Raw genomic sequence first — 24,165 nt, forward strand, 5'->3', positions numbered from 1 at the left:
TGGTGAGTATCTCAGTATAAAAACACATTGCTGGCATCAGTTTAATTATTGATACAATTTTAGGATTTCTTCCTCAACTGGATTTGAAGCATTTGAGACTGAGTACTATTTATACTATTACATGAATGAGTACAAAATTCTCAATTTTTGTAAATGTAGCTGTCCATCCAAACATTATACAATTAAAGTAATTACATAAAGCCCAGACTCTTGAATATCTTATTTTCAAGCAACATCAAAGATTACTCTGAGTACATTTTCTCTTAAAAAGTCTGGAAGTGTCAATTGATTCAGAAATAGATTGAGAATTTACTTTTGGACTCTCAAGTCAGTTCACCTGAACAAAATGTTTTTACTAGACGTGTTTTTTTTTTAATGTAAATAATCCAGCCTGGTTATTTAATTAAAGAATAAAAGCATGGTGAACTGTGAGTAAACTGTGTAGTAGCAAACATCATTAGGTACAGGAGCTGCAGGATGGGTATGTGACTCAGCTCAAATCCATCACGGCTAGAGTAAAATCATTGAACTAGCTCAAGTATTGGTAGTCTGAATTTCAAATATAGTGTATGATGTTAATAAACTAAGGGAACTCCTTTAGACTTCAAGAGTACCCTAAAATTATGAGAAATGTTTTTTTTTCATTAATGTACTTATTTCATGAACTGTCCTTGACCTTCAACCTTCATTATTTTAGAATGATACTTGAGAAATACATTTACTGGTTTTCAGATCCCACATTTGGTCACATCAAATGTTTCCCAAACTTGATAAGCTTTTATGCAGACACTTTGGTTTAGGTTTTACATTTCCTGGACTCTCTTCCATAAAGATTCTGATTGAGTAGTTAGAGATGGAGCCTCAGCTTTTGCACTTTTAAATATTATTTACTTTTACACAGTAACATTAGATTTTTCCTTCTAAATTGTGTGTATATATCTAAATAAAAACTGAATTTTCAGAAACTTAGCATGATGGCCTTTTTTTCAATGCTTTTTTTGTTGTTGTTTGTTTGATTTTAGTACCAGAAATTGAACCCAGGGGTGCTTACACACTGAGCCACCTCCCTGGCTCTTTTATATTATTATTATTATTTTTTAATTTTGAGATAGAATCTTGCAAAGTTGCTTAAAGCCTCACTAAATTGCTGAGGCTGGCTTTTAACTTGTGATGCCCTTACCTCAGCCTCTGGGGATCTACTAGAATTTACAGGCATGTGACTTCATGCCTGGCTCATGATGACATTTTAAGTATATGTGAGTAATTCTGCATCCCTGAAGTGATGCATATTTTCCATTATTAATTGTTATATTGTTTAAGTAAAAGCACTTCGTTGGTTTGAATGGGCCATAGTGGTGAATGTCATGATCCAGAGTTTTCCTGGTATGCTAGCAAATAACAGCACATTTATTTAATTATATTTACCAGTGTAAGTTTATACTTTGCATTTTCAAATTATAGATCCTTCATTCCCTAGCCTGCTTATTTTATCATCTCAAGTCTCCTGTTTGATCAAATTCCTAGCTTTTCACTATCATATGTAAACTAAGCCCATTCATTCTTATTTTAGACAAAATGTCCCCTTTCCTGATGTACCACCCCCGTCTCCTTGTTTGAACTCTACTCCATTAATAACGAGCAAGTTAGCCTAAGTTCACCTCAGCTGTTTTCACTGATAATGATTGTCCGAAACATTCTATAGTTTGTGACACTCATATGAGGAATTAATATACTACACTACTTAGTTACTTAGTTGTCTTGAGTGTTCTGACAGTCTAACCTCTGAACTTGTGTGAGTGAGGGGCCATAGCCTACAATTTTTTTCTGTTCTTGGGATCAAACCCAGAGTCCTTATTCATGCCAAGCAATGTGTATCATCAGTTAAAGCTAACAAGAGTTAAAAATAAGAATTGTATATTTTAAATTTAAAAATATGTTTGGGAAAACTGATGCCTTTCACAAAAGTTTTCCATACCATTTCTTCACCAGTGAACTTTTTGTACTTTTCCTGTGCTATTAATCTTTCACTTTTCCAAGAATATAGACATCATTAGAGATTGTTGTGTCACGGATTCTCAAGGGTGATCCTTCTGATTAATCTGTATGAGAATAAAATAAAGTGCTTACTAAAGTGCACAGTTTAATACTGTTTTCCCTTATTTAAAAAATTTTTCCATCTATATAATTTTGTTCCTTTTGTTCTTTTGCCACACGGCTGGTCCATTCTTTTATCAACTTTATAACCTTTCCTGTTCTCTAAAGCTATAATTACTTGTAGGTAGAGCAGTTTAGGGTGCTGGTTAAAAATATAGCCTGTAGATATATGCTGATTTAAAATGTCGGCTGTTTTTCACTTCCATGATAACAAAGCTAGTTATCTAAAAGTACTTCTGTGTTTCAGTGTCCCTTTTTAGAAAATGTGGATAATAATTCATCTCATAGTGCTATTATATATATCTATGTAAAATATATAAATATTTGTAAATTCTTCAGTATTTGTATTAGAACTTAATAAATGTTAGCTGTCGTTGTGATTTCTCTCACTTTAACTTCCATAAAGTTTTACAACAGAGGTATTTGTAATCATTTACCTCTGTCAGATTCCAAATTCCTTGAAGAGAGGGCCATAAGTCAAAGAAAGAGAAAAGATGTCAAAGACCTCTGGAGTTTTGGAGAGAGAAAGCCTTAAAAAAGAACCTAAAACCAAAGGGAAAGATGCCAAAGATGGAAAAAAAAGGTCTCCTGTGCTGCCCAACCAGGGGTGGGTTTTTTAGTTGACAATATGATCAAGTGGCCAAGTCCTGCATGTGGGACTGGGAAAAAAGACAGTAATGCAGAAGTAACTAAAGAGCTCAATAAATGCCTGGAAGAGAATGCAGTGTGTTTGGACATATCCAAGAAGTCTATGCACATATTGCCATCATCAATCAAACACTTGACTCAATTAACCAAGCATTATTTATACAGTAACAAACTGCAGTCCCTCCCAGCACTGGTGGACTGTCTAGTAAATCTCATGATACTGGCTCTAAGTGAAAATTCAATTACCAGTTTGACTGACTCTCTTGATAACATAAAGAAGCTGCAGTTACTTGATTTACAGCATATTAAACTGAGAGAAATTCCTTCAGTGGTGTATAGGTTAGATTCTCTCACCACTCTCTACCTTCGCTTTAATTGCATAACTACTGTGGAAAAGGACATAAAAAACCTTTCAAAACTCAGAATGCTTAGCATTCGAGAGAACAAAATCAAACAACTACCTGCTGAAATTGGTAAGAACATTTGGGTTATTACTATTGATTTTACTATTTGTTATGTTAAATAATTCTGTTGAGTGCTTTTCCACATCAGAAAATTTCTAATATTTGTTTCTAAGTTCCATTTTCCCTGTGATCTACTTAATACTACATGACTTGAGATTATTTTGTAGGATTAAAATGTAAGATAGGATATAGATATAATTAGACCTTTATTACAAACACAATCAGTTCTGATTTTGATCGGAAAAATGAATTTGAAAGACATTTGCTTAATTAATAAGTTGTCATCTGTTTTCAAAGTATATTTATACTAGATATATTAAGGCTTTACGTGCCCATTCTCTAACTTTCCTTTTTTTTATCTGAAGGCTTTAAATTCACATCACTTTCTACTTGGTGTATTTCTAAAGATCTTCATATTATACCTTTGTGAACCTGAAGTGCCATAGGAAAATAGAAAAATATTTTTTTTAAATTTTGGCAGTACCTACATTTTTATTTAAAACTCTAATATTACTATACTAGAGTGAATCTCATCATCATGTATGTCCACAAGACATTAATTGGAAAAAAAAGTACTTAAATAGCAGAAAGATCAATAAAGGAAAGAAAAGAGGATCTGAGGGGTGGATAAAAGCAAGTATTTTATATTGAATTGGAGCAAATCATACTTCATGCATTTATAATTGCATCAGAACGAATCCTAATGTATCACTAATATGATGCAATTACAAAATAGGAAAAAATCAAACATAGTAGCTGTGCAGGGTGCCACATGCCTTTAATCCCATCTACTTGGGTGGCTGTGGCAAGGAAGGTGGCTTGAGCCCAACATTTCCAGATATGCCTGAGCAACATATTGTATCAAAAATGGAATCAAAACAGCAAACAAAAAAAATCCAGAACAGAAAAGTAGAAGAGAGATCTGTATTAAACCAACACTTAGCATTTCTATAGCACTCATTCTTGTCTTTTATAGTAAGCTGAATATTAAGGAAATAAATGAAATGTTTTAAGAGAATGGTAGTAGGAAAAAAGTAATGAATCTAGATGTGTAAAGTTAGTAAAAAAGAAATTAATTATCTTTATTTTTAATTATGGGAAAACTTCTGAACTATTTTGAATATAGAAATTTATTGGCATTAATGTTGTGAAATTAAAGTTACAGTTTTGTGGGGTTTTGTAAGAGTTTTTAAAAATCAAAATACAAAGTATATTTTTATTTTTTAAAGGGCAGTTTTTATTCTGTAAAAGGTTTATTCAAAATACACAAAGATGAATTAAATACTGAATTTTTTTTATTGGTTGTTCAAAACATTACAAAGCTTTTGACATATCATGTTTCATACATTAGATTCAAGTTGGTTATGAACTCCCATTTTTACCCCAAATACAGATTGCAGCATCACATCTGTTACATATCCACATTTTTACATAATGCCCTATTAGTAACTGTTGTATTCTTGCATTCAGTATAGATCTTGTTAGTGATAAAGGAAATTTTCTTATTTTAGGCTCTGGAGCTTTTCAGGGAGATAATGTTCTGTGTTTTAAAATGCAGTTAAACTTTTAGATAACCTGTTTTATTAGATTTAAGTCTAGACACTTAATTATTAATTTTAACTTCAAATTACTCAAGACTATCCGTTATAGACTTTCTCAAGTAATACACAGCATGTATGAAGTAAGTATAGTTTGCTCAAGAGGTATTAAAATACTCCCAGGAATTTCTGTGTGGAAGTGATTTATTACACATAGTCCCATAGAAATGAGATTGTAGAATGACTGCTGTTAGTATCATATTGTCAAAATTTGACCTGCATTTATGGCTTATTGTTGGATAGAAATATAGACTTGGAAAAGCAAATACTGAATTTTTTGTTGTTCTGAGGAATTGAACTCAGGGACACATGACGAGTGAGATACACCCACACCACATTTTGAATTTTATTTTGACACGAGGTCTCACTGAATTGCATAATGCCACACCCTTGCTGATGCTGGCTTTGAACTCTTTGTATTCTGGTCTCAGCCTCCTGAGATACTGGAATTACAGGCATGTGCCACCATGCTCAGCCAACAGCTGAATTTTTGTAAAGAAATGTGAGATATTATTGCTTTTCTTTGTTATTGTTGTTTTCTTTTTGTGCTATACTTAGTCCTAAAAAATTTGACTTAAATTCACAAGTCATTCTGTAAGAGTTTCTTTCTATAGCATTGCCATCAAATTACCTAGACATTAATATAATATTGTTGAATGAGGAATTATTTAACAGGATTTTAAATTTAACTTCACTTTGTTCTTGAGAGTATACAAGCAGCCTTTTTACTGAAAATTGAATATACTTTAAAAAAAATTTTTTAAATATTTCATTTTTAAGTGTAGATGGACACAACAAAATACCTTTATTTTTATTTGGTGCTGAGGATAGAACCTGGACCCAGCCCGTGCTAGGCAACAGCTCTACAGCTGAGCCACAATCCCAGCTCCTGAACATAACTTTTTAAGTTGGTATATTTTATGCCATTAAATGATTCATATTTGCAGCTACCTAACTTTTGTCTTTTATTCCTAAATTTCTAATTCTAAAAACAAATCATGGAATTGAAACATCTTTAAGTATTATGCCTTTGAAAAGATGATGACAGATCTTAAGTTTTATTCTGAAATGAAGAGTAGAAGTATACAAAATTTTCTTAATTATCTTTATTCTTTCAATTAATATAATGCTTTGCACTAAGCACCAAACAGACACAGTGAAGATGAGGAAGTACTCATGCTCTAAGGATTGTTATGTCTAGTGTGAATTAATCTGTTCATTTATTATTATGTAATGTTTTCTGTATGCCAGATGATTTCCCTTGCTTTGAAGTTTGCTTTGTCTGAAATTATAGCCATACCAACTTTCTCTTCATTGTCTATTGTTTTAAAGTTCTATTAAATTAAGAAGTTATTTTTATTTAATAAAAAATTATGTATTTATGTAATATCAGATTATATGCCTGTATTAAGCATGTATACTTTGAGGTGTAAGGCATGTCTCTATCTGAACTCAAGTTGTATTTGATATAATTGTGCTATATTTGTCAGCTTTTTAAATCTGGACTATGTCATCCAGAATTTGTGGTTAAATTTGCTACTTGAATATATGACATGGAGCCCTGGATGTAGCTAGTGGTAAAATATGTTCTTAGTAGGTGTGAGACCCAGAGTTCAATCAACAGGACAAAAGAAGAAAACCCCACATGATACAGATTAGTAAAGTAATCTTTTACAAGCAATATTTTCATGTTATTAGATGTAATTTTGAAATAATAGATTCAAATTTTGAGTTCAATTTTAATATTTTCAGAAAGAATGTAAATATGTTGGAGAAAACCAGGTTTTGTACTTACAATACAAGTATGTTCATTGATTTTCCATTTTCAAAAAAATGTTGCCGATGTAATAATTTAAATTTCTAGTTATGTTTCAAAATCATAAAAAATGACTCCCTTTCATCCTAGTATTACCTGAGATATTATTTAATAATGCTTATTAAATCACTATGTTGGTCAATTTACAGGTGAATTATGTAACCTCATTATGCTGGATGTAGCTCATAATCAACTTGAAAACCTTCCAAAGGAAATTGAAAACTGCACATACATAATCAACCTTGACTTGCAGGACAATGAACTGCTAGACCTCCTAGATACTAAAGGTATGAGAGAAGAAAGAAGATATTGATGGTTATTTATAGCAACTTAGATATTTAAAGGGTTATTTTTTATCCATTTTGGTAACACAAATTAAAGAAATTATCAAAGTACTATATAAGTAATAAGAATTTTAAGACAGTGTTTGAAAACTTTTTCTATTTCAGGAAAATAAAATTAAATTTTAGGAAATTAATTCAGTTGGTTTAAAAGAATGTTAAGTTTCATGTATATACTCTATTATTTATAGATAATTATAAAATGATGGAGTTTTGGTATTTTTATTTCAGCATATTACATGGAGGAGGTCCCTTCTTTGCTAAAGTAGGCAATGTTAAAAAATAAAGCCTTTGCTGTTTAGTTTTCTGAACATGGCCAGTATAGTTTTAAAGTTGCTTATTTGTAGTGTTGAGGGAGTAGTAAGAAAAAACATGTTTTCAAGACTTCATACACCACACTGCAAAAAGTTTAAGCTTACCAAGACAATGTTCTATAATTATGTAGATTTTGTTCCTAAAGCCCCAACATTTCTACAAACACAAAAGGTAATTTTAAAAACATAATGCTTTTTATTTATTAGTGTAATATAAGAATACAAGAGTGCTTATTTGGAAAAACATTCATATACTCTCATTAAAAATATTTCAGAGATGCTATTGTATTTTTTGAGATGTAGGTTTGTCTTATCTTTCTCTAGAAAGATTTTTGATTAACTGTGGCAGGTACCTAATGGGAGCACTATAATCAATCTGTGTTCATAGCTGTATATTTTTGTGGTCCATTAGGTAATACAAAATTTGTTACAGATTATTTGGAGGAATGTTTTATCTCTAATTCACCTATATTATTGGTTATAGTCATGATTGGTTCCACTCTGCTCAGGCCCTAGATTTGACTCTTGCCATAATGACAGCCTTGGAGCTGCAGGTTAGGAAAGTGCTCTCAAAATCTTCAGCCTTTTGATTATTTATGGTCTATTATTTAGTTCTTGTTAGTTCTATATTTTTATTTTGGAAGATGGTTTTTAGAGTTTTTTAAGGGTATGGTTTGAATTAACTCCCAAAGAAACTGCTAAAGAATTTTAAAATCCAGTTATTTGGCAGAACTCTATACAGAAAAGCTTGCTGAGACTTAATTATAGATACTGTCCATTGAACATATGCTTTCCTGAATTCTTAGGATCATTTCTCTTTGTTCATCATTGCCATTTCAGTAATTTTATTTTTTTTAATTTTTAAATGTTGTAGCTGGACACAATACCATTATTTTATTTATTTAGTTTTACGTGGTGCTGAGATCAAAACCCAGTGCCTCGCACGATGCTATGATGAGGCATGGTCTACTACTAAGGCCAAAACTCCAGCCCCTTCATTAGATTTTACAAGAAAGTTAAAATCTATTGAAGGGGCTGGAGTTTTGGCTTAGTAGTAGAATGCTCATCTAGCATGTGCGAGGCACTGGGTTTGATCCTCAGCACCACGTAAAACTAAATAAATAAAATAATGGTATTGTGTCCAGCTACAACTTTAAAAAATTAAAAAAATAAAATTACTGAAATGGCAATGATGAACAAAGAGAAATGATCCTGGAAGAAAAAAGCATAGAAAATATGTATTGTATATAAAACATGATCATACTAATTAAAAAACGAAACATGAATAAAAGACAAATCTTAGAAATATGCTTCACAAATCAAACTAAATAGAAAATGCTATATACTTTAGTGATCAAAAACACCAAAAATATTGATCTATAGGATAAAGTAGAATTTCCGTCGATATCTAGAACAGAAAGAAGGGAATGTGTGTAAATCCTGTGAAAAATTATATCATGAGAATAAAGCTAGAAGTACTAGAAAGAGAATATTCTAGTAATCCAATGAAGAAAATTATAAAATATAATTTTAAAATATGCTGATTACTTAAAACTGATTAAAACCTAGATAATAAGAATAAGACTAATATTGGTTTCCAAAAAATATAATCAAAAAGGGTACTTTTAGTTTTAAAAATTATATTCATTGACTTATTTGGAATAAATTATATATTAACGTATAAAATTTTACAACCCATCTTTGTTTTATTTTGGTCTAAGGATACTGCTGGCCAACATATAGTAAGTCCCACTTTTGTTTTTGGAACAATTTATATGAAATTGGCATTATTTTATTCTTTACTATTCATAAAGTTTTCCATTGAAGATGTCTGGGGCAGGGGTTTTCTTTTATATGAATGGTTTTTAGAGCATTTCCAATGTGTTTAAAGGTTATAGGGGTGTTCAGGTTATTATTTTCTTCTTGAGCAAACTTGGTCATGTGTTTTTTTAAGGAATAAGTTAATTGCATTTGAGTTGTTATTAAAGACATAAAATTATGACATTTTCTTATCTTTAATATCTACAGAATCTAATATTAGTAAATTGTCTTGTCTCTCCCTCCCCAATATTCTTTATCAAAACCGTAAGTTTTATTGCTCCTCTCAAGGTTTTATTGATATTTTCCTATTTCTCTGATGTTTAGTTCATTGATTTTTTCCATTTTGAACTTTATTATTCCCTCTCATCTGCTTACTCTGAACTTTATTTGCTGTTTTTCTAGTTTCTCATGGTAGGAGTTTGAGGTCATTGATTTAGATCTTCCTTATTTTTCATAAAGATATATAGTGCTATGACATTCCCTTTAAGGATTGCTTTAGTTAGCACCTCACACATTTTTATATACCATGTGTTCCTTCTTTCTGTTATTGATTTATAATTTTATTTCATGTGGGGAAAAGCATAACTTTGTATGTCTTGAATCATTTTTAGTGTATTCAAAATTTATGGTGCAAAAGTATGATGTCTATCTTGTTAAATACTCTGTATGTAATTGAATGTATATTCTACATTTGATGAATCAGGTGTTTTGTAAATGCCAGTCATGAACTATTGTGCAGATGAGGCAACCAGTGAATTTATTCTATTTCCTGCATTTTGGGGTATTTCCTTGTAATTTTTATAATGTCTGGACAGGTAACATACACTGCTGTGCTAATCCCTAATCTTAATTTTTGTTTCAGTCTTAATGGCCATCAGCAGGACTGTTACCACTGTTGTTTTTGTCAGTTTTCCTTTAGTTAAAGTCAATCCTTGTAGAAGTTTTTCAAACATAGTTTATGGGAACAGTAGTGTCTCTATTGTTATTGTGTTTGTGACCTTTTTACTTAAACAGGTTGAATGTGCATAAAGTCATTGTATTTGACTTCCTTTTCTTGAGGATCTTAGTAGAACTAACAGGCAGTTTCTCTGTTATTTGGAATTAAATGATCAAAACTACAAGGCCAGTCCAGTATTTTTCATTATAAATGATTTAATCTATTTGCCTGGCCACTCAAAGATTATTCTTTATTTCTAAAATTCAAAAACTAGATTTTATCTCCTAGTGTTTTTTTTTCCCAAGGATGCATGTCCCTGGTATGCTATGGGCCAACTCAACATGTACATCCAATTTTTATTTCAGTATACTTTTTGAATACAGAATTATATTTTTAATTTGTTATATGTTCTTACATTGAAATATATGTCTTTAAGTTTACTTTGAACAACCAACTAATTGGGATGGTAAAGAGAAAAATAATGTGGAATCTCAGCATGATAACTTCAGTGGAATTCCATTTTCAGAAAATAACTATTATCATCAAATACAAAATCTTGCTTAGTTTTTAAAAGAGAAGCAGAAAAATTTATTACTATTTATGCAGATTAGACAAAAGAAGCAAAAGTTAAGATACTCAAAATGTTTAAAAGTTAGCTTCTTCTCATTGGTGCTTAGTCACTGTGTATTACTATTTCTCTTTCCTCATTTTTTATTGATGCATCTTAGTTGTAGATTGTGATGGAATTTGTTGTAACATATTTGTTCTTGCACAAGATATAACAATATAATTTGGCCAGTTATCACTACCCAGCTCCTCATACCTCTCACAGCCTTGTCCCTTTCCTCTATTGTCTCCCCCTTGATTTTTATTGATCCCCTTCCCTATGTCTTTTCTTTTTCCTTTTTTATTCTAGCACCCACAGATGAGATAAAATATACAACCTTGGACCTTTTGAATTTGGCTTATTTTGCTTAACCTAATGGTCTTAATTCCATCTATTTTTTCTTGCAAATTATACATTTTATTCTTCTAAAGAATGGCTGAATTTATCTCCTCTGTGAACACATACCACATTTTCTTTATCCATTTACCTGTTGATGAACAGCCAGCTGACTCCATAGTTTGGCTATTATGAATTGTGCTGCCTATAAATGTGGGTATACATGGATCATATATTAAAGCTTTAATGACTTTAATTCTTTGAGAAAAAAGTACTGATGATAATTGTTCAACTGGGTCATACAGTGTTTCCATGCCTAGATTTTGTGGCCCCATCATATTGATTTCCATAGTGGTTGTACTAATCTGCAATCCTACCAACAATGTAAAAGTTTCTTCTTTTCTCGACATCATCTCCAGCATTTGTTATCATTTGTATTTTGATTTTTTGTTCTTGTTGGGTGTTTTTTTGTTTTTTATTTTGTTTTTGGAATTGAATCCAAGGGCACATACCACTGAGGCTGTAACCCCAATCACTTTTATATTTTGAGGTGGGGTTTCAATAAATCAGTGAGGCTGACCAAGAACTTGTGAATTCCTTGTCTCAGTCTCAGGATTCAGTTGGGTTACAAGCATTCTATACTGTACCAGCCCATGACTGCCATGAGATCAAGTCTCAGTGTAGTTTTGTAGTGCATTCCCTAGTTTTTAAAGGTGTTCAAAAAAATTTTTAATGCCATTTAGCCATTTGTACTTCTTCTTTTGAGAAGTATCTATTTACCTATTAGGGGGTTATTTGGGGTTATTTGTTAGGTTTTTGGAGTTCTTATTTTAGCTATTAACACTATTTTAGGAGAACAGCAGTGATTCTCTCTCAGGTGTGTACTTTTTCTCATTACATTCCTAATTATTGCCTTTGCTGATCAGAAGCTTTTTAATTTGATATTGTCCCATGTATTAACTCTTTTTACTATTTCCTAGGGCTTTTTGGGTTCTATTGAGAAAGTTATTGACTGTGTCTAAAAGCTGGAGTGATGACCCTGTATTTTCTTCTAGGAGTTGCAGTTTCTGGTCTAATTCTTAGGATTTTGATTCATTTTGAGTTGGTTTTTGGCAGGGTGAGGCATAAGGGTCTAGTTTTATTCTTCCCATCACCAAGTGCTAAAAAGGTTATCTTTTTCTAATATATGTTTTGTACCTTTTGAAGTATCATATGACTGTGGGTTTGTCTCTGTGTCTTCTATTCTGTACCATTGATCTATGTCTCTTTTTATGCCAATACAATGCAGTTTTTGTTACTGTAGTTCTGTAGTACAATTTGAAGTAATTTATTGTGATGCCTAAAGCATTGCTTGGTTGGCTAAGCATTGCTTTACCTATTCTGGTTCTTCTATTCTTTCAAATGAATTCTGGGATTTTTTTTAGTTCTATGAGTAATGTTATTGGTATTTTGATGGGGGTTGTATTGAACCTATATTCTGTTTGTTGGAGTAAGATCATTTTAATAATATTTTGTCTATCCATGAACATGGGAGGTCTTTTCATCTTCTGGGCTCTTCAATTTTTTAAATATTCCATACTTTTCATTGTAGAGGTTAGATTTGTTCCTAGGTTGGTCAGTTGGTGGTTTATTTTGTTGTTGTTTTTTGTTTTAAAGTCTATTGTGAGTGAGATTGTTTTATGATGTTTTTCTCTGTGGATTCATTGTTGGTATATAGGAAAGCCATTGATTTTTGTATGTTGGATTTGTATCCTGCTAATTTGTTAAATTTGTTTGTTAGCTCTAACAATTTTTCGGTGGAATTTTAGGATTTTCTAATTATTGACACTGTATAATTCTTGAAATATTGTGGATGCTATACACCATTGGTACTTGAGCTTATCAAGCAAATTATAGCCTCAAGGTCTTTAATCTTATTGTATCTCTGCTTAGGCCTCCTTTCTCCTAAACATTGATATCATTTTCTTATTCATACAGTTCATCAAATGGATACATGGGGCTTGGTAAGCAATCGACCCTATCCATTCTAACATTTTAGCAATATTTTCTTGTTTTGTATTTTTGAGCATGTATTTGTATCCCTAATCCATGGGTGATGCAATAAGAGCACTAAAAGAAAGGTTTTGGCCCACAGAGAGAGCGTCGATGGGACTAGATTGTAAAATCTCCCAGAAAGTAGGATGCTAGGGTCCTTTGGTTCACTTCTTTCGACACAAAGTAACTTCTTTATGTATCCTTCTCTGTCTTGGTTTCATTAATTATTCTATGTTTCTTTTTTATTAGAAATGATTCTTCTGATTTTAATTTATATTATGAATATGAAAACAATTATCTTCATTATAAATATCTTGTAATTCAGATGACATATCAAAAACACATGGCTTCATGTATAACGTTTTCTTCAAGGTCAGGTAATATTTTAGAGATCAATAAAGTCTAAGAATAATATTGCCCTTATTTTATGTGATTTGCTAGTGGTCAGCAAATATAGTACCATTCCTATTTTGAGTAAAGAAAGTTAATAATATTATGTTTTTAAAATTTTATTAATCACAGTTTTTCTTATTTACAGTGTTTATTAGAATAATTTTTTCTCTCTTTTTTTTTAATCATTCCTGTCTCCTGTATCATGTAGCAGAAGCCTGAGTTTTGGTAAAAATTTGAACCTTTGAATCATGATCTGTAATAAATCTCAGCAGTCTTAATTGACTTTTGAGATTCTACCTGTCATCTCTTGTAGAAGATTGATATACCTGAAACAGTATTCACAAACTTAACAGAAATGTATCTTTTGATTCTGTTTCTTTACTCTTGCTGCTTCCTTAGCACTTCAAAAGTGTAACTTATTATGAAAAAAATAAATACCCAACTGCTGTCTTGAAGAGCTGATGTTAGTCAAATAGCAGCTGCCATAATAGTTTTTCCTTGGATTAAAGAATGTTGCCATGGGGTGGGGTTGTGGCTCAGCAATATAGCATGTTCAGAGAGGTTACCAACTTGCCCATTGTCACATAAGTACACTTTGGTTTTTCTATTCTATGGTTATGCCTCCAAATTAAACATTCTGTTTTTGTTGAACATTTAGATTGTCTCCATTTTTGCTAATGTGCATATAACTTAACATGTTTAGTCATAGATTATTTTACTTTTGGCCAACACATATTTTGCTGTTCTCAATGTCGAAATGCAGTGATCACAATAGTAAATATTTTTGCCTGTATTACTAACCACTAAGTTCTCTGGAGCTTTGAAAATGCACCCAAGCCCTCCATTCCCATCTCCCCTTCAAAATGGATGCAATTTACCAGAGTGTCATCAAAAATATGCTAGTGAATTTCCTTAGTTAATTGAGAAGATACATTAAAGACAATACACACTTAATATTTCCTAAGTAATAGTTTTTAATCTTGATTTTTGTATACTATTTTATTCCTGTTGGAATATTGCTTAATTGGCACCAGAATACTTTTTGGCTCAGTTTACAAACCCTGTTGAAGTAAAGTGATGTGCATGAGCCTAACAATAGTTGTACTTGGAAGAACTGACATTGATGCTTTCCTGCATTATAGTTAAATAGATTTAGAGTATAGACTTATGCGATGTTTTTTTACTTTCAATGACTAAATTTTATAAATGTAGAAAGCAAAACTGTACCAATTAATCATTTTCATGTAACTTTCTTCAGCAAGAGGGAAAGAAACCAATGAATGAATGAAAGAAAATTATGAAGCATAATGACTGTCCTCTTAAGTTCCAAGGCTTAATTTATGCTGTCAACTTAATGTATGCTATCATCCATTTATAAATATCAAAAAGAAAGTTTATCATACAACAGTTTTTAAAAAATGATCAAACCAAAGAGAAACAAATGGACAGATACTAGAAGGTTCTGAAATTTGAAAGCCCACAAGTATTTGTCACTAAAAACATAAGTGTGACCTAGAGACCAGACATTCATTTCTATGTCTTCTAACATTGGAAAAGAAAATTTAAAAGTAAAGACAACATCTGGCATTTTAACCTACCCTATGTAATAATGTCATAGCAACTGTTATGTCAAAGAAACTTTTTTCTTATATATGTTATTTGGTAAGTTTAATTTGATTTTAATCTTTTATGGTAGTAGATGTCATTATATCCATCTGTGTAGCTCATGTGTATTCTCATACTGACAATAAAACTAGAACATGCCTGGAAAATAAAGCACTATTTTTAATGTACTCATTAGTGGCTAATATGTTCTTAAGCAAGTTTTGCTTAAATTTCATTAATGTAGATGTATTTTTGTATGGTGCTCAGAAAGTTATTGATCTTGAAGCACTTCAGATTTTTACATTAGTGATGCCCAATCTGTGTAACTACTTGTCACAAGTTGGTTCTAAAGATTAAGTTGTTAAAAAATGACAATAATTTTCAATAGGATACTTAACAAAGTATAGCTGCATATTTGATTATTTTTCTTATACAAAGTTCCTTGGTTCTAGAAGATAAGAATCTTGTAATCCGGTGGATACCCTGTGACAGTAAAGAGATTCATTTTATATTTTCAGGCAACCTGTCTCATTTATATCATCTTGATCTGAGATACAATAGACTGTCAGCAATACCCAGATCACTAGCAAACTGCAGTGCACTTGAAGACTTAAATTTGGAGAACAATAACATTTTCGCCTTACCAGAGGTAAGAATTGGATGAGAGAAAACATAACTGGATTGAAATAACCTTCAAGATAATTTAGGGAAAACTAACCAATCTTTATAGCTGGGGACATAATTTGGTAACTGAAATTGTTTAAATAACAAGCATCCTATATAGCTACCACTAAAATATAATTAAAAAGAGGAAAGAAAGGATACAGGGAAGCTTTTTTTAATATAAAGAAGGTAAAAATCTAAAGGAAAATTAGTGTGCTATAGTTCCCTGTAGCACTGTGTAAATCATTCTTATGTCATGTTGGGCATTGGCAGTAAAAATATTAAGAAAAAGTTGTATGGCTAGTTTTAAATCTCATCTATCCTTCACAGTTCCTTATAAAAATGTACTGTAGAAAGATGATAAATGGCAAGAACAACCTTGATAGAACATACTACTTGTTATTAAAATAAATGTTAGCTACAACTCTAATGTGACACAAATTATTACCCTTATCAGTGCAGTAATATTAAAAGTATTTAGTATATTAGAATCACCAAAATCTTTCATTTTTAAACATTACTTTTTAATTTTTGAAAAAAAATTAAATTACTTATCCACGACAGTATTATGCATTTGTGCACTTTTATATACATAGGTAGGTATAATTTATTTTTCTGATTTTCTATGTGACAGACACAGTACTTTTATTTTTATTTATTTATTTTCTGTGGTGCTGAGGTTTGAACCCAGTGCATCACGAGGTTTGAACCCAGTGCATCAAGTATTTTTTCCTAGTGCCCCCTCCTTAGTTTGAATTACCATCAAAATATCAGAGAAAACATTTAGCCTTTGGTGTTTGGGGATTTGCTTATTTTGCTTATAATGATGTTCTAAAGCTCCATGCATTTACTGGAAAATGCCATAATTTCATTTTTCTTTAGGGCTGAAAATGCCATAATTTCATAATTTCATTTTTCTTTAGGGCTGAGTAATATTCCATTGTACATTTATTAAGCCATTCATATATTGAAAGACACCTAGATTGGTTCCATAGTTTAGCTATTGTGAATTGAACTGCTATAAACATTGACATGGCTGTGTCATTGTAGTATGCTAATTTCAAATCCTTTGAGTATAAACCAAGGAGTTGGATGGCTGGGCCAAATGGTGGTTCTATATCAAGTTTTCTTAGGAATCTCCATCTGCTTTCCATAGTAGTTTTACCAATTTACAGTCCCACCAGCAATGTATGAGTGTTCCTTTTTCACTATCTCTTTGCCATATCTTCTTGCCTTTATTCTTGATCATTGTCAATCTGCCTGGAGTGAGATGAAATCTTAGAGTAGTTTTGATTTGCTTTTCTATAATTGCTAGAGGTGTTGAACATTTTGTCATATATTTGTTGATTGTATTTCTTCTGAGAAGTGTCTGTTAAGTACCTTAGACCATTTATTGATTGGGTTATTTTTGTATAAGTTTTTTGACATTAATGCTTTATTGTATGTGCATGCAGTAAAGATATTCTCCCAATCTCTAGGGTCTCTCTTCATATTATTATTTCTTTTGCTGAGAAGACATGTTTTAGTTTGAGTCTATCCCATTTATTGATTCTTGTTTTTACTCCTTGCACTTTTGGGGTCTTGTTAAAGAAGTTAGATCCTTGGTCATCATGGTGAAGAGTAGGGCCTACTTTTTCTTCTAGTAAGCAGAGGGTCTCTTTTCTAATGCCTAAGTTTTTTATCCACTTTGATTTGAGTTCTGTACAGAGGAGGAGAGAGAGGTATAATTTCATTTTGTACAGAGGGAGACAGGTTTAATTTCATTTTGCTACATAAATGTTACTTTTAACTTGGCTTGTGTTGTATATATCAAATAATTTTTATTTATTTTGTGTTGGTAGTAATTGGGTAAATTATAACACTGTTTTAAACTGTGTCTCTCGAAAATGAAAGGGAATTTTACCATAAATGTTTGCTTCTGTTTACTCAAGCATAATATTCTAAAAAAAGAATGGAATGTGGACTTAAGAATTGATAGATTTTTTGCAAATTTTTTTCTTCCCTAATGATTAAAACTGTAGATACACACACACACACACACGCACACACACACACACACACACACACACAGTAAATTTGTGTATCTGAATTTTCATAAAACAGCTTGGTCAGGGTTGAAAGATGAATTTCAACCAGGCAAAGTGGTGCTTGTTTTTAACTACTCCAGAGACTGAGGCAGGAAGATTGCATGCCTAAGGCCAGCATTGGCAATTTAATGATACCTTATCTCAAAATTAAAAAAAAATAATAAAATAAAAAGGGCTGAGGTTTAGCTCAGTGGTAAGAGTGCCCCTGAGTTCAATCTGTAGTATTCGTGGGTGGAGAGGAAATGAGTTTCCCACAATTGCAGTTCTAGTCTAGTTACTCTAGTATTTCTTCTTTACTTTGGAATTAAATAAGGGTTCTTCATTTCCTTATCAGTTCATTAAGACTACTATGACAGGAGCCTACCTATAACAAAAGAGTACTTCTATTGGCAACAGGTTGAATGGGATAAGGAGTAAACCCACAGATATCAGATACAGCTCTGAGAACCAGAATATCTGAGTTTTTGTCTTTGATCATAGTAATTTACACATGATCAAAGTGTATGAGCTTCTTTTGTTTAATGTCACCCCTCTTGCTAATGAATGACTTGTATACATAAGAGGGTAAGTAATTAGCACATTGACTAGTTGTTTTTGAGATTATATTTGGACGTGGTTTGTGAGCTTAATTAAGAGTGACTGATTTTAATATATATCCATATACATAAGTATAAAGACTGGGTCTATGTCAAAATTCAAAAAGTGGAAATTCAATTTAAATATGCGTGTATATATTGCCCCAGTTTTATTGTCAGTGAGGGGAAGCTTATAAAAATATATGTGTGTGTGTGGGGGGGGGGGTGTGTGCGCGCGTGCGCGCACATTACCCTATTAAAATTATACACTGTACTTGGGTTACTTTTGACAAAGTCATACATGCATGTAACTCGATTTTAGTTCGGGCTCCTCCTCTTTACTTCTCATGCCCCTTTTCTCATTTTCCTTCCTATATGATAGTGATTTTCCTTTTGTTCATGTACTTGTTCACTTTTTTGTGGTTCTTTCTACTTTTACATAAAGTTGAAATAGCCTATGTTATGTTTGTGTATGTATATAACATGACTTTAAAATTGCTTTGCATACCCCCTTTTCATTCCCTCCATTCTCCCTCTCAATCTCCTTCTAGTCTAGTGATCTTTCCATTATTTTATGATACCAATCTTCTCTTTCTTCATTTTCTTATTTTGCTTTAGCTTCCTCATATGAGAGAGAAAACATTAGATCCTTTAATTTTTGAGACTGGTATATTTCACTTAGCAAGATTAAATACTCATAAGGAAATGGAACTATAACTTTAAGCACATATGCTCAAGACATGAAGCTAGGAGCTCTACATGTATTATTTTATATTCAGTATCTTCCTAGGATTTGTTGGGAATATTCTTATTGAATAGATAGGGGGAAAAGACAGACAGTTTTATTTTAGTCAAATTTGTTACTGTAAACATTTTTTTGAAAATATGGGAGAGATATTATCTAATAAATTTACCAAAGTTGGCAAAATTGATGAGTAGAAGACCTAAGATAGGAATCTAGATATATGTGACTCTAAAGGAAAGATAAACATCTATGTTTCCCAGTGTGATATAAATAATGCATGGAAGAGGGTTGGGGAGGGAGCTCAGTGGCAGAGCACTTGCCTCCTAGCATGTGTGAGGCATTGGGTTCGATCCTAAGTACCAAATAAAAATAAAATAAATAAAATAAAGACATTCTATACATTTACAACTACAAATTTTTTTTAAAAAATGTGTTGAAGAGAAGTCTTCTTGTACTCTTAGTATAATCAAATATTAATATTTTGTCATAGAAGAATATCAGTTCAGCAGTTTAAGTCAGTTTTAAGAATAACATTTTTGCAATGAATCTCAATAAATTTTTTTTCTGATAAAGCAGACTAAAGACATTTTCTTGAAATGTCATGTAAGGTTTCCTTAAGCACTGTTCTTCTGCTCACATTTTGTCTGTGTGCAAAAATAGATGCTAAGGATAGATTTTAATGTTTAGTTTGAAAATCAAATATTTATTAAATAGATTATTCACTTTCAATTCTATAGTTATTTTCTTCCTTCCTTTTATATTGCCATAACTGACATCTCAGGTACCAAGCCTTCATGGAGGACAGACAGCTGAATTTTGAATGGTATTTTAAACCCACATACTCTCAGTGGGCTTTGTTTCCTTTTGCTTATATTTTTATTTAATCTAGATTGGATTTTTTCCTGTTCTGAATTCTTATTTCTTTTTTGATATTTCAAAATTTCATTGCAGTCTATTTTCTCCATTTCTAGTTATTCTAGTATTTCTTCTTTACTTTGGAATTAAATACGGATTCTAAAATTCTAGCAGTTATTATATGTTAGGTATGGTAAAACTGTTTGTGTATTTTGTCTCCATTACCTTCACTACAACCAATAAAGTAAGGCATTATCATTTCAAAAGTGGATAAACCAAGTATTACTACATCAGTTTACCCAAACAGGAATATTGGGGCCCACCTGCAATCTCAGCTACTCAGAAGGCTGAAGTAGAATCACAAGTTCAAGGCTAGCCTAGGCAATTTAGTAAAACTCTAAGATAATTTCAAAGAAAAATTCCAAGGATATAGCTCATAGGTGGAGGAACCCTGGGTTCAATCCCCAGCACCAGAAAGAAAGAGAGAAAAGAAGAAAGAAAAATAGTTTGCTCCAAATCACAAGCTATTAAATGATAAGGCAAGATTGATTCAAAACTATTTGAATAACCAATAACAAACAGTGTTTCTTAAATATTGGTATGCAAGTCAACAGAGAAGTTTGTTGTAATGCATATTAATTCTGTGAGAGTCAGCCCAGAGTCGCCATTTCTAATAGCCTTTCAGGAGCTACTAATGTTGCTCTTCCTTGATACAGCCTAAATAATGAGCACCAATTCTGTGTAATTTTTTACTGATGATATGCCAATTGTGCATTATTTTCTAAGTGCTTCCTATTTGTGCTTTATATCTCTAAAAATGTTTAATGTTCTTAAAGGCAGATATTTATTTATATTTACACACTTAGCAGTTTCTTTATGTAGTGGGAAACTAAAGTAGGGACATATTAGTTTATGTGTTTAGTAAATACTTGCTTAATAGGTACTTATATTCCTTCAAATTTTACCATATAAAAGGAATGTGTTATACTATATCAAGAAGTATAATCAGCTTCTGAATTTAGTATTCCTAAATAACCACTAAATTATTAAATAATGATTTATACTGTGACAGGGAGTTATGTTAATTTTTTACTATTTATTTTTATTTATTTATTTTTACATGCTGCTGAGGATCAAATTCAGGGTTTCACTTGTGCAAGGCAAGTATTCTACTACTGAGCTACAACGCCAGCTTAATCTTAATACTAATTTAGATAGTTATATAACTAAAACCTATATAGGATTTGTTACAGTAAGTGGCATAGCACTCTCAAACTAGTCACCTTGAGATCCTTCTCAGTCACCAATTTGTAATTTATGTTATACAGTGATTTAAATAAACTAAAGCCAAACAATTCAAACAAAGGGAAAAAATTCCTGTTTTCTTGTGAAATCTGAAAAATCTGAGTGCACTGTCTTCCACGAGGCAAGTCAATAGCTTCCTGGAATTGAGTATTGATTATCTGGAGGAAGTATCACAGAATCAGCCTAACCTATTTCTGTAGATCCTTACTTGCAAGGCCTTGAGGTATTTGTGTTTGGAATTTGCTGTTCTATTCAAATGAAGTTTTTTTTTTTTAGTTCTAATTTAGATTTATGCTTGTTTTTTTTTTTTAACAGAGCCTTTTATGCAGTCTTGTGAAACTGAACAGTTTGAACTTGGTTAGAAATTACTTCCAGTCATATCCAGTGGGTGGTCCAGCTCAGTTTTTCACCATCTGTTCCCACAACATGGAATATAATTAAATCAATAAAATCCCATATGGAATTTTCTCTAGAGCAAAACCATTAAGGGAACTCAATATGAAGGTAAACTTTTTGTATCAGGAGGGAAAGGAGGAATTACTAATGCATTGATATTCTATTGTCTCTAAAGATGTGGGTTATGTGTCATTTTACTTTGTTGATGAAGTCTACTTAGGGGAGATATATATATATATATATATATATATATATATATATATATATATATATATATATATATATATAGAGAGAGAGAGAGAGAGAGCTGATAATCAAACTCAGTGACACACATATGCTAGGCAAGCACTCTACAACTGAGTTACAACCCCAGCCCCTTGGGGGCAGTTTTTATCACATAAAAAGTGTTTTATAATTGTGTATAATACCATAGGAATTTGCCCTGAAGAATTAATAATGAGGATTTATTAAAGTATATTTGTAGGTATGTTTATTGCAGAACAGTTTTAAAGGTACCAGATTATTATTAAACTTAGGGATTTACATTTTTAAAGTGGAATACTGCAGAGTCACCAAAATTGATGCTCAGATATAGAATATTAAATACCAGTTACAATATTCTTAGTTTATTAAGAATTAGGAGGTAACAGCATATAAAAATTCTTTTCATACATACAGTTTAAAGCTGTTTGGAATATGATTAAATATAGTAAATACATAGGTATTTATGTGTCCATATATAGTCAGTATTTTCTAAAATGTATCTCTTTAAAGACCACCCATAAGTAATTCTGATCTCCAGTTCTTTTTATTTTTTATCTCTATGCTGTCCAGTGAAAGTGAAAGGATCTTACTTTTGTAATAGTTTATTGTGAAAGAGGTGAAGAAATGATGATTTATCTAGTCCAATGATTTAATTTTTAGTAAACTTTCTACACAGAGAAAACAGTCTATTTGGCCATACAGCTATTTCTTGGCTGAGGCAGGAATTCAGCTTCCTAGATTTTTTGAATCAAGGTAAAAGGTTCTTTATATTATATCATTCAATATCTTTTTGTCTTTGATGAGCCAGTCACACAATTATTGTTCTTTTTAATTTAAATTTACAATTTCTTGACTCTGTCTATACTTTGTCATAAATATAGTAAGTATCTTTTATGATAATTTGGAAGCACATAATTACTGAAGTAGTATAAATTTGAAATCCTATTGCAAACAAAATCTTTAATATAGTTACATAATTAATATATGCAGTAACAGTAATGTAGTGGTAAATAACATTAATTCTGTATATTCATTTTATAGTAATAGATTTAGAACATAGTGGTCCCAATATTAATTAGTTTTTGTATTTGAATATACACTATATGAATTTGACATTATTACAGTACGTTAGCTTGGAAAGGATTGTTGTTTTTAGTAAAACAACAAAACACTTTATAGCACTTTTCCTAAATTTCTATTCAGACTTGATAAAGGTTACACAAAACTTTCTCTTGAAAAAAATCAAAATGATGGTTGTTGTATTCTTCCTCATATAAGCACCTATAGTAAATATTTCTTAATGAAAATACTTTATCATACTGTACCTATTGGTAGTCTGGGCACAAATAGATAATGTTAAATATTTTTAATAAATAATAAATTTCAATTTATAAAATATAAACTGGATTTTTAAATATATATACACTGATTGGGATTTCTTATATTGATGATTTTGTGTAAAAAGACACAAGGATCCATGAGTGTTGCAGAAAAAATTAGAAATATACACTAACAAAAGAACATAAAAGATGGGACTGAGTTTGTGTCCCAGAGTTAGAGTGCTTGCCTAATGTGGGAGGCACTGGGTTTGGTTCTCAGCACCACATATAAATAATTTAAATAACAAAGGTCCACTAACAACTACAATATTTTTTTTAAATCATGTAAAAGAAATCCGTGACCAGTTGGTTAACATATTGGCACATTGATACCAAACTACGACAAGGGGGATATCACCCTCTTCCATTAACATTATAATAGTTTATTTAGGGTTTAATTTGATGGGCATTGTAGCACACACCTGTAATTCTAGCAGGTTGAGGGGACTGATATAGGAATATTGAACATCTTACTGAGGCCCTAAGCAATGCATTGAGATCTGTCTCTAAATAAAATTCTAAAAAATAGCTGGGGATGTGGATTAGTAGTTAAATGCCCCTGGATTCAATCCAAAATATTAAAAAAATTAACATGTAAGAGCAGGAAAGGGGTAATTTAAAATGCTTAATTAATATCATAGCACTCCATTATGTTTTTATTATTTAGTGATGAATGTATTCTGTCTTCCTCTTTTTTTTTGGCGGGGGGGTATGACCTAGGGATCAAATCAAGGGGCTTGTGCATGGGAGGCAAGCAGTCTACAAACTGAGCTATATCCCCATCTTTTTCCTCTTTTTTTTTCTGCTCAGCATCTCTTCTATTCCTGA

The 24,165-nt window shown here is 31.5% G+C and overlaps 1 pseudogene; it reads left to right on the forward strand.

The window, feature by feature from the left end:
• Nucleotides 1-477: 477 nt before the first annotated feature.
• Nucleotides 478-24,165, forward strand: LOC144373544 (uncharacterized; annotated as a pseudogene).

This window comes from Ictidomys tridecemlineatus, unplaced genomic scaffold (assembly GCF_052094955.1).
Source record: "Ictidomys tridecemlineatus isolate mIctTri1 unplaced genomic scaffold, mIctTri1.hap1 Scaffold_42, whole genome shotgun sequence".
Classification (NCBI taxonomy): Eukaryota; Metazoa; Chordata; class Mammalia; order Rodentia; family Sciuridae; genus Ictidomys; species Ictidomys tridecemlineatus.